This window comes from Pantherophis guttatus, chromosome 5 (assembly GCF_059756535.1).
Source record: "Pantherophis guttatus breed Tessera chromosome 5, ASM5975653v1, whole genome shotgun sequence".
Taxonomy (NCBI): domain Eukaryota; kingdom Metazoa; phylum Chordata; class Lepidosauria; order Squamata; family Colubridae; genus Pantherophis; species Pantherophis guttatus.
The window spans coordinates 36,466,984-36,480,272 of record NC_142067.1 but is presented as its reverse complement, the minus strand read 5'-3'; the positions used below and the strand labels follow the sequence as shown (position 1 = coordinate 36,480,272).

At 37.3% G+C, this 13,289-nt stretch overlaps 1 long non-coding RNA gene across 1 annotated transcript in view; it reads left to right on the top strand.

Moving 5' to 3' along the window:
* LOC117664389 (uncharacterized) overlaps nt 1–12,534 on the top strand; it is a 58,622-nt gene extending 46,088 nt beyond the window's left edge. The window contains exons 4-5 of the long non-coding RNA XR_004591028.3: nt 9,292–9,486; nt 11,554–12,534. This is a non-coding gene — a long non-coding RNA (uncharacterized LOC117664389). The remainder of the gene's footprint in view (nt 1–9,291; nt 9,487–11,553) is intronic.
* The last annotated feature ends 755 nt before the right edge of the window (nt 12,535–13,289 follow it).

Below are 13,289 nucleotides of genomic sequence, written 5' to 3'. Positions count from 1 at the left end.
AGTCAAAGCCTAGGGATATAAAGAATATTGGGGAGAGCCCATAAGAGCCCCGCTTGTGATCTATCGCCTGTTTCCAGGGGGAGGGGAAATTATCAGTCAACATTAATGGGGTCAGTGCCTCTGGAAAGAAATGCATTTTTAGCCAATAGATAATCATCAGCTTCCAAGTTCTTACCTGAATTTGAGGCATACCTGTCTCAATCCTTAACTGGGTATTTGAATTGGATGTTCCTTTGGGAGCAGCTAAAATGGCTCACAGGAATTTTGTTTGTATGATTTCTAGCAGATCTTTCTTTGCGAAGATTCCTGTTTGTGTTCCATATAGAATTTGTGCCAATGTTTTGGCTTGAAAAGTTTTAAGGCAACAGGTACTAACTGACCTCCGCCTGTGTAGAATAAATGTTTAATGGCATTTACAACTTATAAAGCAACGGTTGGAAAAGCCATAATGAAGGATAAACAGGCAAAAGATTAAGAACACCAATTGGCTATCAGAAGGCAAGATAAATTTCACCACAGATTCAATTGACATTAGATCAAATGAAACCCCAAAACATTACAGCATTTCTAGAAGTCTAACATTCTGAGACATTATTCATTAACAAACACAGAGATAAATCTAGTCTACAAAAGCAAAGACAGAACTAAGAAAGAAGCACAAACATCTTCCCTTATCACACATCCAACAATTAATACATAAATGACAAGGACCAATATAATGGAGAAAAACAATCTAAGATGGAACAGTGCAGCCAACCAAGCCAGGTAGGCCTATCAGAGAAAGGAATACAATTTACAACAATCATGTTTAAAACAAGCAGGACAACTGACACATAAAAGCAAGTATAAAATCCTACTAACCTTATCTAGTTTGGTAAGGAAACATTTGCAAGAAGAAAACCAGGCTCAGGGGCAAAAAAATATTGGAAAATATGGAGTATATTCAAATACCTATTGTCAACTTCTGAGCATCCCTTTTCATTTTTTTCCCTTAGGAAAACAAAGCTCTAAATAGCTTTGCAGTTTAGACATCAAGCCCAAGTTACTGCCACTGCAAGATTCCAAATTAAAGCATCCTAGAGGGATGCAATCTAAATTTTATTTCAGCGTATCCAGTAAAAGGGAGAACAACAACTTCTCTAAATAAGTAATTCCACTCTGAAAATGCTTTTACTTTAGAAATTTCTTTCCCTAGCAACCAGAATATGTCTTCTTGTAACCTAAATCGATGTTTATGTGCACTATGCTATAGAACAGGAACAAGTGTTGACCTTCTTCTAAAGTTACTACCTTTCAAATATATGACAAGTGCTATCAAACTAAAGCTGAGGTCTACCCAATGCAAAATAAAGGGGGACTATTACTTATCATAATTTAAAAACCTATACAGTAGCTTAGATTTACAGCATTCTATACAATCAAGTTTCCAACTCTGTATAGTATTATATCTACCTCCAACTAATACAGCTGCAACCGCCACTATAAATCTTTCCTCTTTGGATCAAGAGATGGGATTAAGAGAGTAAACTTGGAGCAGATGTACCTGTCTCTACCTTCTTCATGTGTTGTTATTAAGAACACCTGAGGAAACCTTAAGTCTTCAATATCTTTTTACTGCATAAAAAGTCAAGTAAATGGCATCATCAACGTAGCCTTTATTGTCATTGTATATCATGTATACAACGAAATTGGTTTAGCCTCTACTGGTGCAATCCATAACAGAAAATACAAGACAACATGAATAGTATAGAGAATAATCCTTATACAAGTAATTGGGAGAAAAAACTAGTCATATGTTTCCATATGTATGTGGAGTGATTGTGATTGTGTTTAGGAGTCTGACAGCCCATAGGTAGAAACTGTTTTTAAACCTGTTTGTCTGGCTGGCTATTCCTCTGCCCGATGGTAAAAGTGAAAAGAGACACTGGCCAGGGTGTGAATCATCCCTAAGTATCTTCCTTACTGTGCTGAAACAGCGAGACCTGGCGATATTATCCTGTGGTGTTAGAGGGCAACCAATGGTTTCTTGTGCTGAATTGATTACTCTCTGTAGTGCCTTCCTGTCCGCAGCTGTTAAACCAATGTACCATACTGTCATACAGTATGTGAGGACACTTTCTATCATGGACCGATAGAAAGAAGTCATCAGCTATTGTTCCTCCTGATTTTTCCACAGGACTCTAAGGAAATGAAGTCTCTGTTGAGCCTTACTAACCACCAGGGACGTGTTGTTTTTCCAGGTGAGAGCTTGACTAATGAACACTCCCAAGAATTTAAAAGAGGACACCTCTCCACACGGCCCCCTCTTGATATATAGTGGGGCAGGTTCCTCTCTGTGCTTCTGGAAATCCAGCACCATCTCCTTTGTCTTGCTAGTATTTAGATGTAGGTTTTTTTTTTTAATTGAAAAAGTTTTTCAAATACAAATTTTTCCCCCTTTCCCCCCCCCTCCCTAACCCCCCCTCCCCCTCCCCTCCCCCCATGGCTTCTGCAAGATGAAATCCAAATTAATATCACATTGTATAATACTTTACCACCCTTTTACACCACCCCCTATGTGCTAAACATTTCTTTCTAACATTATTATTATGTCCCCCGTATACTATATATTTCAAAACAGCATTCGGCTATAAAACTATATGATAGATCCTAATTTGGCATTTATTCTACTCATAATCTACCCATTTCCTCCACCCCCATACATATATCTCTTAATTCAAATCTTTTAAGTATATTAATATATAAACATAACATCCCTTTTCCTAAACTAAGCAATCAGTAACGTTACCTATCACCTTGTACCATATCAATTTTGTTTCACCCACTTTCCTACAGGTCTACCATACATAATATATTTAATATCTTTATTCTTCTGCCCGTATCACTAAAAGATATTTCTATATATAAATAAAACCCTCGAATGACTTTAAATTTGTATTCCATATAGTATCTTCTGTAATGTCTTTCAACTAGATTGTTAATTCCATCGAGCATGTTAGGGTAACATCAAGTCCTGCTTCCAACAGTATATTCAGTATCTTCAATTACCATCTGCCCCCATCATTAATAAGTATTTCTGTATATAACCCCCCCCCCGAGTGATTTTATATTTATATTCCATATGGTATCTTCTGTAATGTCTTTTGTCTAGATTATTAATTCCAACAACCATGTTAGGGTAACAGCCAGATCATCTGCATGCCCCAATTCCATAGTTCTCTTGCCTTATAGCTCAACATATACGTAATCCATTTTTCAGAGAGTCCAAAATAGTTCCAATCCACTCAATCACAGGCCATCTTCCACATCCCAAAAACACCAGCACTGCAGAGATCTGTTATTCTTCTCAAAATAGTATAAGTCTGTAATTTGCCTCAGCTATATTTTCATGTATCAGCCTTCTATAAATCCCGCTTATTATATTTAATCGTCTCTTAAATAACTGGTATTAATCTGTTGGCTAAAAAAGAATTGTAGTTTAAAAATTTTTTAGTTTTGTAGAACCTGCTTCTTCTTTTCTTGTTGTGGTTTAGATCTCCACCCTGGTTGTCTTTCTAGGACTTGTATATCAGCTGATTGAATTACATGCTGGTTTTTAACTTGATAAGACGTCAAATCGAGATCCAAAGCCGTCTCTCTTGTATTTATAGGTGATCCAGCTATAGCCTCTGAAGGAGAATCCAAAAGCAGCTCATCCAAAAAGCCCTCTATAACTTATAATGTAGGTTGTTTTTTGAACACCATGTGTGTTATGTCGATCTAACAATGTGGATACCTTCTGGACTTCTTCCCTGTATACTGATTTGTCCCCATTCTTGACATTTGTACTGCCTTATCCTTGTGGAGTTCAAGCAGAAATTGGTGCCATGGTTAATATTTGCCTTGGGTCTCCTGTTTCCAATTGGTTCTCTATATTGGACAGTAGTGAATGTTGTACTCTCCTTCCACATGCATGGCCTACATTGCTCAAGGGAGAAATTATATACCACAAATACATAGAGGGATGCTCTGATCTCCATTTTGAGAAAGGGATTTAAACTGGAGCTTTGACTAATACATCAAGGTCATTGCTTTAGAAAGAAGAATCAGACTGAAGACCGAACAGAATATATGTTTATTAATCTTGGGCCTGCAGACTACAGCAAAACTAAATGGTACAAAAGTAATGGAACACCCAGCTCCACAGTGCAAAATTAATGGTCACCCCTAAGCAATAAATATTCTTGAAGTCAGTTAAAAATGGAACAGAGGAAAAGACTTTTTAATTTACCTGGAATAAGGGACCAGGCATGACAAGATTTTAAGAGAGATACAATTGTGGGAAGGTGAATCAAGCTATTTGCTATAAGTGGTTTAATCTAGGTTAATAGTGCTAAAAGTTAAATAAGTAGTTGTTTTGGTATTTGCTCTGAAAGATCATATCAATGTAAATATAACTTTGAATTATTGTATGTGGCAAAATCCTAATCCTTTAACTTCTTTTGCCTGATACCATAAAGAATAGACTATTCATGAATCAAAATAAGTCAACCCATTTTATAGAGCTTTTGCTCTAGTCCATATACCAGGAAAGGACAATTGTTTACCTGAGTTATCCCTTAGGATAATTCTTTGGGAGGCAAATAGTATGCAGAGCTAAAGCCAGCAATGGGTCAAGCCAAAGCCAACAAGAAGGAGGATATCTGTTGAATATATTTTGAACTGCTCACCACCAAACATTCTGGCAATCTCTTCTCTATCTCATGAGCAACTCACTGCAGTCAATGGAGAGAAAGCTTGTATTAGAGATCAGAACGTACCTCTTGCACACATGGTTTAAAATTGGACAAAAAGTTGTCCACCTACCTCTAAAACCTGGCCTTGGAATACCTTGCAGGTGTCTTTTTAAATCTTAATACGGTAATTCTGCCCTTAAGGTAACAATCTAAGGAAATCAAAATGGCTTGCCTTGTTCTGCTTATTTCTACTAAGAAGACTCTGAAGCAGGGATGTCAAACTTGCAGCCCAAAGGCTGGATGCATCACGTGCTGGCCACGCCCAGTTTAGCGAAGAGGGGAAATGTCACGTGACTACGTGTAATTGTGAATTTGACACTCCTGCTCTAAGGTACTGCATGTCAGATCGAGCAACAATATTCATTATGAGTGAATCATTATTTACTCGCCAGACATAAAATATTAACTATAAAAATCCAGAATTATTACAATATTTTTTAAAATATATATATTTAAAATAATATTACAGCCATGTATAAAAAATTCAATTTTTCTATAAACTGAGAAAAAAGGTTCAGTCACATGGGATTACATTCCATATCGCAACCTCATTAAGATCTCACCACATTAAGCTTCTTTCTCAGTTGGCAATGAAAGCCAGAAAGAAATCTTTACATATGTGATAGTATGAGTATCGGCTTCTGTGAAAGCTAGAATATTCACTGATATTATATACTGTGTGCCAAAACATTTTTCTCCTGTTAATGTTTATCTGAACAATTAGTGCAGACATGGGATTTAACAGGAATAATCACATGATGAGTACTCCAAGGCCCAGGAGTTAGAACAGAACCCTTTTCTAACGGGAATATGCCAAAGTAATCTTTCCATTTTGCAAGAATTAAACAAACTTGTGATAAAGCAGGCAATGCCTTGGAGAACTAGGATTTAAACATGTACAGCTTCAAATATTAAAGCCAAGAGAATACCATGCCCCACTAAGCAGCCTGCCTAACAATTCTGTAAACATAACTTCTCTTTAAAAAAAAAATAAAGATTTAATGCCATAGTACACTTGATCAATTTTTCCAACCTGAATAAATGTGTGATGTGTGGACTTCCACATCCAGGATTCCTTACCCAAGATGATCATTGCTAAGAACTGTGGGAGTTCAAGTTCAAACATCTCAAAGTCGCCAGGTTAGGAAAGGCTGAACTTAAACAAAACCAAAACAAATATTTTTGTTTTGTTTTGCAAAATGCTTTAATAAGAGCAGACAGAGCTGGGTAGGGCCAACTTCTAATCCCTAAGATTTTTCTATATTTAGAAATAAAATACAGATACCGTATTTTTCGGAGTATAAGACATATCTTTTTCCCCCCTAAAAGGGGGTGAAAGTTTGGGTGCGTCGTATACACCGAATGTAACCCTGCCCACCCACTGGCCCCCACCCTTCGGCCTCTGCCTCCAGCAATTTACCTCCTTGCAGCAAGCAGCAAGAAGAAGCATCCCATTTCAGCTTCAGCACAGCCTAATTAGCACAGGTTGATTGTCCGTTGAATTGGCCTCCTGACTCTCAGCTCTTCCAGGCTGCAGGGATTGCCATTACCTATCACTGCGCGGGCCTCTGCTGCTTGCTGCAAGGTGGTAAATTGCTGCGAGCAGATTTTTTTTTTCTTGTGCTAATCAAGCTATGCTGAAAACGAAAATGAAAGTAAAGCAGGCTATTTGCTGTTTGCTGCAAGGAGGCAAAATTGCTAGGAGGCAGAGGCAGATTTCCTTTTCTTGTTTTCCTCACCCAAAAAGGTAGGTGCGTATTATAGTCCGGAGCATCTTATACTCTGAAAAATAGGGTAAATCCTCACCCTCAAATCCCAGTTTGAAGATCAATTTATATCAAAACCTGGAAAAGTGATGTAACTTTGGAAAGATTGGCTACAAAGTAGAGTTATGTTTGATGGTGACAGGCTTTCTGGGTTGGATCTTACTGGAGGATTAAATATATCTTCACCTTTATATTATGGAATATTCTTTTTTCTTGTAACAAAATCAATTTTATATGATATTGCTAGAGGTGGGTTAAAAATAGTATGTGATCAATCTTAATGTACCAGCAACTGAAGTTGAGGTTGATTATATTAATATGATAAGATGAAGACAGAATAACCTTCCTAAAGCAGTGGAACTGAATCAAGCCAAACATGTGAGATCCTAAGCTATTGAGAACATCTTGGTTAGAAAAGCTGTTCCTTAACAAATATGATTATATTTGCTATACTTAATTATTTTTTATTTCAACCGAATCACCACCTTTTTCTTCCAGCTGTTTTTAAGAGTGGGGCATTTAGATAGTGTGGAAATTTAGTAATGGGGACATGAAGAAAGGAATGGGTAAACATGTGCATTTGTAAGCAAAGGCAGGCAGCTAGAAATGTGACCTTAGCAAGGACATAGATAATGAAAAGCAGATTGTTGTCTTTCCTAATGATGTGAAAGAAGGGAGTACATGAGCACAATAAATGGCATTGTTGATAATGATGGTATCTACAAACAAAATAGTATCCTGTTTAATAGAATGCAGAGGTGCCCTGGTAAGGTCACCCCAAATGGTATTATCAGAGGCATTCCAGCAATAAAGGTCATAGTATGATTTACAATGTTTTCTTAATCTTTTCTATGTAGCAAACAAAAAGTATGTAACCTGTAATCTGCCTTTATTTGGGGCGGTTGAGGAAGTCAACGATCAATTCATTTGTATATGCAAAACAAATACTTTATTTCAACTATCTTCATTTGCTTTGGTTCTTAATACGATTGCTTTTTCTCACAATATATAAATATGCAAACATCTCTGTGTCAACATTTCCATAAAAGAAGTTTCTCTAAGGAAGGAAAAGTTTAGTATTAATTTCACTTGTCGTTTACTAGACTCCAAGCTCATTTAAATCATTAGATCAAACCAGAAGATGAAAAGTATCCTAAGAACACATTGGATGAGACCAAATATATATTTAGTTTAGAATTTTATTTTCCTAATGTTTGTTTGTTTTGGATAGAAAATGAGTTGGGTTCAATAGAATCATTATGCGATACCAAAGCAGCTGTTTTGCATGCAAAAACATCCAGATTAAGTTTTTAGCCAAAACACTAAAAGAAGAGCCTGGACTGCCAATACAAAGATGCATCCTAGTTGGATAAAGAAGCAATCTGAAATAAGGCACCTTCCTGTAGGCCTTGCAGAATTAGATCAGTTTATTTAGTTCTGATGAAGAAAAAAATTACATCATTCCCCTGAAGGAATTCCTCAATAAAGTGCAATTCTATTATACATTTAAATATTAATTTTAAAACAGCTTTAGATTTTGTTGAAAGAAAAGTTTGCTTTTATTGTTTGTTTCCCTTTTCTTTTTCTGTTACCACCAAACTGATTATCCAGAGTTTTCTTTGTAGCATCAGTCTACTCAAATGGTTTTACAGCTTGGCTTACTAGTTCTAATCTTTTCAAGGGCTTTTACCTTGGTTTGCATAAGATAGTGGGTTAAGGCAGATAAAAGGGTGGAAGCTTTATTCTACTTTAATACTTGAATAGGATAGTTGATGTTTGCAAATAAATTATTTACATTCCCCATATAATTTTGGATGTCCTCATTTTATTGGAAATCTTAGTAGTCTATTCTTTAAGGTATTATTATTATTATTATTATTATTATTATTATTATTATTATTAATAATAATAATAATAATAATAATAATAATAATAATAATAATAATAATAATAATAATAATAATAATAATAATTTTATTTCTATACCGCCCTTCTCCCGAAGGACTCAGGGCGGTGTACAGCCTATTTAAAAACACAAGACAAAACAGCAGTTAAAAATTAAAATGATTAAATAGATTTGGTTCAATTTAAAATCCCAGAAATTTAAAATACCCCAATTTAAAATTATGTTGATAGGCCAGCCTGGCGGAACAACAGGGTCTTCAGTGCGCAGCGAAACACCCGGAGGTCGGAGATCTTACGTATTTCCGGGGGCAGTTCATTCCACAGGGCTGGGGCTCCCACAGAGAAGGCCCTCCCCGTCTATTTCTATTGTCTGGACCACCATATTTATCATTTGCGCAGTGGAATGATAGTTACTGTTTGCATGATCTTCTGATATCAAGAAGAATTTGGAAGAATTTAAAATATTCAAGAACATCAGGTTTCAAATCAAGGAGACTGGATCAATTGGCCCGATTGTGTTGGCTTGCTATGCTGTTCATATTGGAAAATTACTCTGATAAGGATCCTGAAAGCCAAAAGAAAACCATCAAACTGTGCCAGATACCTGCCAAGTGTCACTGCTGTTATCCCATATGTTTCAATTAAATAGCCTTGACTTTTCCCTCTAATGTGTGTGCTGCCTGTTCTACAAATACAGTCACATCTGTTGGGCTTTATTTCAGGAATGTGAGAAACAAAGCAAATGCTAATGAAAAACCTGTGTCTGTTTTCTGCTAAGCCATTCATGCATGAGAATTCACAGTTATATAATCTTCAATGATGAATAGGCCTTCTTTCGTTCTTAGGCCTCTTTCTGGAATCAAAGCACTACTACCGCTTGTTTGTCACTCAGAGAATGGAACAAGTGACATGAGGTCATTGAAGGTGGTCTTCCTTCAATTAGGTCACATACACACTGAAGATTAATTGAATACTCATCCTCCTTCCCCGGGGAACCTAGAGAAGTCTAGCTGCATAAAATGTGTTTGGATTCTACAAAGGTAATTCCCAGTACTCTTACCAACCTTATATCTCAATTGTTTTACTTAACAGTGCCAAAAACTGATCTTTAGATTTCTTGCACTTAAAACTACTCTCCATACTATACAATACTACAATCTCTTACTTTAATTATGCTTTTAAACAATAAAGATTTTATGACAAAAGGTAACATATAATTACAATATAGAAATATATATACATATACATACATACCAGTGGTGAAATTCAAATTTTTTTACTACCGGTTCTGTGGGCGTGGCTTGGTGAGCTTGGTGTGGCTTGGTGGGCATGGCAGGGGAAGTATACTGCAAAATCTCCATTCCCACCCCACTCCAGGGGAAGGATACTGCAAAATCTCCATTCCCACCCCACTCTGGGGCCAGCCAGAGGTGGTATTTGCCAGTTCTCCAAACTACTCAAACTTTCCACTGCCGGTTTTCCGAACTACTCAAAATTTCCACTACCGGTTCTCCAGAACCTGTTAGAATCTGCTGGATTTTACCCCTGATACATACATACATACATACATACATACATACACATACATATCAGAGGTGGGATTCGCATAATTTAACTACCAGTTTGCCCAGCACCAAAAATGTGAGATATTTCTAAAATACCTTGTCTTCTACAGAAAATTGTCACCCCCCTTTCCTATATACAATTAAATTACTCCTAATTACATCTCAACGTTATTTGTGGGGGAAACTTCACAAAAATTCCCTGATCTGGTAGAGGAGATTCAGAGGAGGAAATATATATAGAATATGTAGGTGTTCTGTATTTTATTAGTTGTGTACTTTGTTTATCTTTGTGTACTTTTTTCTGTTTACTGTACTTATACTATATCAAGTTGACTTATTTTACTAGATGCAAGCATATAGCTTATAGAAGAGTTACTTGATTGGATATGTCAATCCATCAACAAAAATGTTGCATTATTGCAATAATGCAACATTTTGTTGATGGATTGACATATCCAATCAAGTAACTCTTCTATAAGCTATATGCTTGCATCTAGTAAAATAAGTAAAATATCTAGTAAATATCTAGTAAAATATCACCAATAAATTGGTGATAAATTGTATTTTAAAAAATGTATTTTAGATTTTCCCGAGTACAAGTGTTTAAAAAAGAGAAAAATCTATTAAATTTGAAGAAAACAAAATTCAAGTGATTCTCTTATTCATAAACCAAATTCAGGGCAATGACCTACCCCTAATAATTGTTGCTTTGATTTGGGGAGTAATGTGAGATGATTTTCATAAGACCTATAAGTCATGTTCCTCATTTGAGGAACATCTAAAATTATCACAAAAATAAGGAAGATATAACCCTTTGGCTTTTAGTAATTTAAACACTGATAGGATGGGCACACACAGAAATGATATATGTGTTGTTTGAAGCCCCTTCTGATACATCTAGCATCATGATTTCTGACAGGACAATCAGACTTTATGACATCTTCATAACTGAGGAAATTGCACTGTCCATTGTTATAGGCCATTGACCAGGAGATATTAAATTTTGATACAAGAAATGCTCACAAAAGTACAGCCTTTTGAAAATCTAGCACTGATTTGCTGCTACAGTGGTTTCAGAGGTGAGATTATATCTTGAAAAACTGCCTATGGTTTCCAAACCTATTTTCTCATTGCCTCCGATTACTTCTAAAAAGTAGATACCAAAATTTCTTCCACAGTCTAGTGGTCAGCATGTTGCCTCCTACATAGCATTTCTTACTACTTTCCTACATGGGAAGGTATGCTATTGTGTCACTAAGCCATTTTTTTTATGAAATCAAGATTCATTGATTTCTCTATTCTTATCTGTTTCTTAGTATATACTGTGCTATTGGCAATAGCACTTAGACTTATATACCATCTCATAGTGCTTTATAGCACTCTCTAGGTAGTTTACTTTTTCTTTAAGAGAACTACATCTTGCTGTTAGTTGAATCACCAAGTATTTTACCTTATTTGTGACCTGCATCTTTGAAATCTCCCTCAGTTCTTCTTTTTGTTTTTTTAACATATTTTTGGTCATTATCTTCGTCTTTTCTCTAGGTAGTTTACGATGCAGCATATTACCCCCAACAATCAGCATTGTCATTTTACCAATCTTGGAAAGAAGGAAGCCTGAGTCAACCTTGAGACCCATCAGGATCAAACTCCAGGCTGTGGGCAGAGTTTTCCTGCAATACTGCATACTAACCTGTGATGACTTCCCCAGACAATAGTTCGAACCATAAAGAGCCAGACTCAGGGGTATGTGGAGGAATACTCAGAGATTGCCAGCGGCTATGAGTCAGGAGGAGAGGAGCACAGTGGAGTGACTGAATGAGCGGCCAGCTGAGCTAGGGACAGAAGAGGCACAGCTGTAGCTGGGAAGCCCAGAGGCTTCAGATGGAGAGGGCATCAGCTGCAGCTGATTATCAGAGATGGATAATAACTGCCTCTTCCTCCCAATCTGAGATCACATAGGACTGAGAGGAGGCAGGCACAATGAAAGTCAGCCAGGCTACCTGCAAGGCGGCAGCCTCACTCCTCTTGATGGACTGTATTGGGAAACAGCTATTTAGCTCAGCGAGTGGAGTGAAACAACACTGGAAATAATGTGTCTGTTTCCTTGTTTCTTCAGCCTTCATGATTCTTGCCTTGGCACTCAAACTAGATTCTGTACCTTGTGTTGTGGTCCGCCAGCAGCCTGCGGAGCTGGCAGCAGAGTCGGACAATGAGGAGGATGGGGAGGAACATGGGCCAGTCCTGGAGTCTGGGGAAGGCTTGGACGAGGGCTCTGCATCAAAGGCAGAGATGGGGCCACGGCCATCTGGGAGATATGTGCAGACTCCGGAGCCTCTAGAGTCAGACATCAGAGAGGCAGAGGAACAGGGGGAGCCTGTTCCTAGTGCACGCATCCGCAGAGCTGCCAGAAGGCAAGAACAGCTAAAACAAAAGGACGACTCGGGAGTAAGGCTTGGAGATGATTGGCCCCTCCCATAAGACATAAAGGAAGAGCAAGGGCACGTGGGCCTTTGCAGGAAGCAACGTTGTGGATGGTGTGGTTTGTACTTTGAAGCACTGTTTTTGATTTTGTGTTTCTGTGTGGCCTTGCCAAGATAATTGCCAATTAGGTCTTTGGCAGCATGTCAAAAAAGATAAAGGTGGGTGTTTACCAGCCTTATCCGAAGGACTGTGGCAGACTTCTATTGGACTATTTATAAACTTGGTGATTCAGCACATGCTGTGAATGAAAGGAATTCACAGCCATTAAAATAAAAAAAGGGGGTTTGGGGACTAATTATGTGCTTTTTATTATATCAGGAAGCCTAGGTCAGAACACCTTGAACTTTTGAATTCTGGAACTTGCTTTTCAGTCCTCGTGGACTTCCCTTGCCTTTGTGCTGTGTACTGGTGCTGGCTTTTCTTGAGAAGCCTGTTGAACTCATGGGGAGGGGTGCTAATATTGGCAAAGGGAATTGCAGGGGAATACTAATTCTGGCTTTGAAGCCTTAATAAGGGCTCCTAACACCACAGCTGTGGTGTATATGTGTGTGTGTGACAGCACATACAGAAACTATTGTGCCATCAGGGTTCCTATTAAACAAAGCTAATGAACAAATAGAAATTCCAAATCTTCCAAAGAGTTTTCTAAAAGATTGTTTTGTCTCTATCCTACACAGATAGTGTTTATGAAACATTACTGGTTTTGAAAGAAATATTAATGTGTCCATATGTTTAAAAATGTTGATTATATAAAGAGAAAAATCACATAGAAAAACCTACCTTCTGTATTAATAACT